At 40.0% G+C, this 6,000-nt stretch overlaps 1 long non-coding RNA gene across 1 annotated transcript in view; it reads left to right on the top strand.

Moving 5' to 3' along the window:
* Positions 1-1,207, top strand: part of LOC121141930 — a 219,774-nt gene extending 218,567 nt beyond the window's left edge. Inside the window, exon 3 of the long non-coding RNA XR_005878900.1 lies at positions 1,092-1,207. This is a non-coding gene — a long non-coding RNA (uncharacterized LOC121141930). The remainder of the gene's footprint in view (positions 1-1,091) is intronic.
* The last annotated feature ends 4,793 nt before the right edge of the window (positions 1,208-6,000 follow it).

The following is a 6,000-nucleotide window of genomic DNA, read 5'->3' on the forward strand; positions in this document are numbered from 1 at the left end:
TTCTTGCATTTTAATTTTATATTTTTCTATTAAAATTCTTTTGATCATTTACCTACTTCTGCCATTCACAAATTCACTAGACATTTGTTGTGCACTATTATCCTATCTTGGAATATGAAACATTTCTACTTACAAAACAATTTCATTTTCATGTGGTTTAGTAGCAAATTTTTGTGTAAACATTCTTAGAAAGCCTTTGCTTGTGACACACAAATATTTAAGCTGGGGCTTTTGCAATAGTAAATTGAGTATTCTCAATCTAGGAATTGTGGAAAACACCAAAGTTAAGTCAGTAGTGAGGAGCAGTAGGTCAGTCTTGCTTATTCAGTGCGATATAAAGAAAACTCACCCTGTGGAGAGTCATTTGGCTTCGCTGGTTTTCTGGGGCAGTTTTATAATATTTGATGACTGAGGAGGCTTCATTAATTTTCCTTCTCTATGCAAACAAAAACCCAGAGTTTAAACAATGTCAAGCCATTCCTTCAGGTAGGGCTATAAGGGTGCAATGTCTTCAGTCTGCACTTCTAAATGTCAAAGATACGCATGGATTTTAATCATGAGTCTCACAGTTATCAGAACTCTGACTGTGAGATGATGGGGCAACCAAGCAATTGGCTTTTTAAAAACTCCTTATTATGAGGAGCTTAAAAGCATATAATATGTAAATAAAGTAGCATAATGAACTCTCTACATGCCTATTATTCAGCTTAAAAATGATCAAGATTCTGACGTTGTTCTAAGTTTGAATATACCAACTCTCTCCCCTATTTAATTATTGATGCTTACATTTTATTTTGAAATATTTACAGAAAAACACAAATCTTAGCTCCACAATTGTAATAGATTTTTTAACACCAATCATACCATGATGTGCGGTGGACATTGTGTAACTGTGGATAGCATGTATTCTGTAGGTACCCATTTAGGGAAAAAAAGGAAAGAACTCTATTTGATGTGCAGGTTACTGGGTCTCATATGCGGACTTAACAGCGGACGTAGATGAGCTTTTGCTTTCAAGCTATTAGCTAAAATTTTAATACTGACCTCAGATACAGCCTCCCTAAAAGAATCTTTCTTTGTGTTTCTTCAAGGTATTAAGGAAGAGACACAGTTCACTGTGATTTGGAGGAGAGGGAAACAGAGGAAGACAGAAGTCCACACCAACCCTCAGCGGCTTTCCTTGGCTAAAAAACTGGCTCGAATGATAGCACTTGTTGTGTGTTGGCATTTTTCCTAAGTGAGAAAATATGTTTATTTTAAGATCTCAAGGAATTCAGTTTTGGATTTTAACTTAGGAACTTATTAATACCATTGTTTTCCTATAAGTTCATCATAATGAACATGGCATAGTCTAGCCAGCGTATCACGATGTATCTTAGCAGGTACTATTAAAGAAGCTTTGGTTGGGGAATGGTTGGATAACTTAGAAGTGTCTCTGGGGTGTGTTGGTGGCTGTGAGCAGCAGACAGTATGGTTTAAAAGCCGAAAGCTGCCAGGTGTTGGTGGCGCACGCCTTTAATTCTAGCACTCGGGAGGCAGAGGCAGGCAGATCTCTGTGAGTTCGAGGCCAGGCTGGACCGACAGCCTCCAAAACAGAGAAACCCTGTCTCGTAAAACCAAAAAAATAAAAATAAAAAGCTGAAAGCTTTTCTTATGTGTCTTTATATTGGTTTTCCTCAATCCAAGTAGTTCATAGTACAGATCACTACTGACAAACAAGACTTAATCCACAAGATTTCTTTCCAGTGATAGTATGGGAAATTGCAAACCCGCACTCACACATACAAAAAAAATGAAGTCAGAGCTCTTTACTTGTTGCCAGTATATTATTACTTATTCATAGTGGTAATTTGTGAGGATGGTCATTATAAGTCTGCAGAAAACTGCGTGCATGCCTGTGTTGCTCTTGTATAATCAAAACTTGGAGCTTCAGTAAGGGTGCTCCTCATTTACAAGGTTAATTCTTCCAATAACAGTGTCTATACTCTCACACACATTTCAGAACTGAGAATTTATTGCACAGGCCAGAAACTCATTGGCTATGCAGTGTAAATAACCTTATCAAGAATGCAGAGAGAGGATCTGCATTACTGTTCTGTTGGGTCAGAAGGGTAAATACAACAGGAAAATGAGGCATTTGCCACCAAGTACTCCAAATGATTTATTTTACTCTGGCGTTCTCATTTTGAGCCATTTCACGTGCAAATGTTTGGATGCTCTGCCCTCACCTATGCGTTCAGCTTGAAATTTTAAGTTCTAGCAGAGGTGGGAACTGTCCCAGAGATAATTACAGTGGCCATGGTTATGTGTGCACCTGCTGAAACTGAGGTGAACATTTCAGGTTAGAGTGAGTGGAGACTGAATCTGCTTTGCGTTTTGCTCCAGGGGTTTTGTTTAGTTTCAACACAGCACAAGATGGAGAATGTCTCCTATCAGCATAAATAAGAATCAGTTGATCTAGTTGTAAACTGTGGCAGTTGATCAGAGCCAAGTTTGGGCAGTGTCTTAGTTAGGGTTTCTATTGCTGTGAAGAGACACCGTAACCATGGCAACTCATATAAAGGAAAACATTAATTGAGGTGGCTGTTTATAGTTTCAGAGGTTCAGTCCACTATCATCATGCTGGGACAGGGTGGCATGCAAGAAGACAGGAGAAGTAGCTCAGAGTCCGATATCTTGACTTGTGGGCAACAGGTGGTCTGAAACACTGGTGTGGCTTGAGCATACATGAGACTTTAAAGCCCACCTCCTCAGTGACACACTTCCTTCCACAAGGCCATATCTACTCCAACAAAGCTACATCTCCTAATAGTGCCACTCCCTTTGGAGTCATTTTCTTTCAAACCACCACAGGCAGCTTCTTCTAACTCTTTGGCAATATTCCACTGCTGATATTTACTGTTTAGCTTTAAGTAGATTAATAGAATAAAGCTGTTCTCTACAAATACTTAGTTCTCCATTGGCCATGCATTATCTTTGTAATTAACGTGGTTGGATGTGGTTGTCAGGGAGCACTACCCCAGGGACTGACCTTTAAGAATGAACTTAGTGATTACATGCAAATAACGAAAGCCAGGTAGCCACCTCTAGATTGGGGGTCTCAGAAATCAGTTCTGTTTTGGACTTGAGGCCACTGACCTTTCTGCATGACACCTGTAAGCCTGGGCTCTTCTGGCCAAAGTGAGAGCTGGCTCACCACTTAGTTTTTGCACTGTCCACTCTCTGTCAGCATCTCCTTCCCAGAAGACCTTAACTGATATGCCAGGTAATTCATATCAAGATGTAGAACTATCTGAATACCACCATACTACCCATCACAATGACAATGGACTAAATCTCTGAAGCTGTAAGTCACCCAAATTAAATGTTTTACTTTATAAAAGTTGCTGTGACCATGGTATCATTAACAGCAATTGAAAGCCTAACTAAGACAGCATCCAGACTTAACTTAGGTTTTCACAATAGTCACTTTACCCAATGAGCTATATTCTTAGGCAGTTTCATGAATTTCGAGTTCATACTCTGAATTGACAGCTGGATGATAATTCTGGTGGTAGGAGATCAGCATATACTATTTAAAAGGAATTATTTATTTGGCAAATTGGGTGTGTTTAAGAAAACTCATACAAAAATATTTGGCTAATCTTCAAAAACAGTCTTAATGGATTGTTACATACTCTTTTTTATTTTTTATTTATTCTTGTCTTATATATTACATCGTAACTTCAGTTTCCCCTCCTTCCTCTCCTCCCAGTCTCTCCTTCCAATCCCCTTATCAACTCCCCCTCCTTTCCCTTCAGAAAAGGTCAGGTCTCCTAGGAATAGCAACCCAACATGACATAGCAAGTTGCCATAAAACTGGCTAGCTCACCTCATATTAAGGTTGGAGGAGGCAGCCCTATAGACGAAAAGGGTCCCAAAAGCAAGCTACAGGTCGGAGACAGTCCCCATTCCCACTGTTAAAAGTCTGACAGGAACACCAAGCTACAGAGCCATAGCATGTATGCCGAGTACCTAGGTCAGACTGACGATTGCTTCCTGATTGCCAGATAAATATAAGTGGGCTCCTTTGCATCCAGGTTTGTTGATTCTACAGGTTTTCTTGGGGTGTCCTTTGTAGGAGTGAACCCCACAAAGCTATCCACCCATGAGGGCGGGGACATGTAAACTGACATGTGAAAGGAAAAGGAACCTCCTTTTTTCTCCTGGAAGCCAGCCATGCTTCTAACTCCTGATTTGTGCGACTCTCTCTCTCTCTCTGGTAAATAAATATATTGTTTTCCATATAGCATCGAATATCATTGATAGTCCTTGACTCCTTTGGATCCTTCTTCTCACTCTTCCACAGGATTACCTGAGCTCTGTCTAAAGTTTGTCTGTTTACAGCTTTTTTTTTTTTTGAGGGGTGCGCAGACAGGGTTTCTCTGTATCGCTTTGGAGGCTGTCCTGGAACTAGCTCTTGTAGATCAGGCTGGCTTTGAACTCACAGAGGTAAGGCCTGTCTCTGCCTCCCGAGTGCTGGGATTAAAGGCGTGTGCCACCAATGCCTGGCTTGTTTACAGTCTTTCTTATAATGTGAATAAACCAACAGAGAAGACCAGAGGGTCTCACATGTTAAATAGGGCAACCTGTTCTGCTGCTTATGCTAGAGATACAACGTAATTCACAATTTTCATCGCAATGTTTAATTTTAACATGTAATTCTCCCCCTATTCTTTTTTCCTTTTTAAATTAATTTATATTTAAATTAAAACCAATCTCATTTTACATACCAATCCCAGTTGCATCTCCCTTCAGTCCTCCCATTCCTCACACCACCTCCCGATCCCACCCCCATCCACTCCCAGGGAGGGTGAAGCCTCCCATGGGGGATCATCAATGTCTGTCACATATTTGGGGCAGGACATAGGTCCTTCCCTGTATCTAACCTCAGAGAGTGTCTATCCATAGGGAATGGGCTCCCAAAGCCCATTCGTGCACTAGGGTTAAATATTGGTTCCACTGCCAATGGCCCCATAGACTGCCCAAACCCCTCAACTGACACCCACATTCAACTTGCCTGGCTCAGTCCTATGCTGGTTTCCCAGCTGTCAGTCTGGGGACCATGAGTTCCCCCTTGTTCAGGTCAGCGGTTTGTGTGGGTTTCGCCAGCATGGTCTTGACTCATTTGTTCATCACTCCTCCCTCTCTACAACTAGATTCCAGGAGTTTGGTTCAGTGCTTAGCTGTGAATCTCTGTTTCTGCTTCCGTCAGCTCCTAGATGAAGGCTCTAGGATGACATTTAAGTTAGTATCAATCTCTTTATAGGAGAAGGGCATTTAAGGTAGCCTCTCCACCATTGCTTAGATTCTTAGTTCCCCCATTAACTTTAATGCCAAAGTTTTGGCCTTCTGAAGATATGGGTGGGGTATTATGATCTTGATGGTGCCAGGTTGTGTCTTCTTTCTGCTATATTTATAACATTGCCTTTACTATATGCCTCAATCCACATACTGTTGTCTTCAATAGCAACATATCTATAGTTTTTAGGACGAGCTCTTCCTTAGACCCAAATATGTTTGTTTTGGTTACTTTACTTTCAGAAATTTATTTATATATTGCTTATTTATTTATATATTTTCTCATACATTCCAGGCAATTTAGATTTTTTTCTGATATAACTTTTAAAGCTATCTACTATATTCACTAGTTCTTAAATATAAATGATTTTTGTATTCTCAACATTATTTTAAAACACCATTTAAAAGTATGGCTACTTACTCTAGTTATTCTGTAACTCACCACCATAATTCAGAGCCTATCTTCCTGAATTGAATTTACCAGTTGCTTATGGTTTCAATATGTTTCTTTTATTTATATAATACGATGATTAACTTGAAAAAATTTTGAGAATCTTTTTTTTTTATATTGGTGCTTTGCCTGTGTGTATGTCTGTGTGATGATGTCGGATCCCCAGGTACAGGTGGTACAGACAGTTGAGCTGCCATGTGGGTGTTAGG

Source organism: Mesocricetus auratus, unplaced genomic scaffold (genome assembly GCF_017639785.1).
Source record: "Mesocricetus auratus isolate SY011 unplaced genomic scaffold, BCM_Maur_2.0 Super-Scaffold_100008, whole genome shotgun sequence".
Lineage (NCBI taxonomy): Eukaryota > Metazoa > Chordata > Mammalia > Rodentia > Cricetidae > Mesocricetus > Mesocricetus auratus.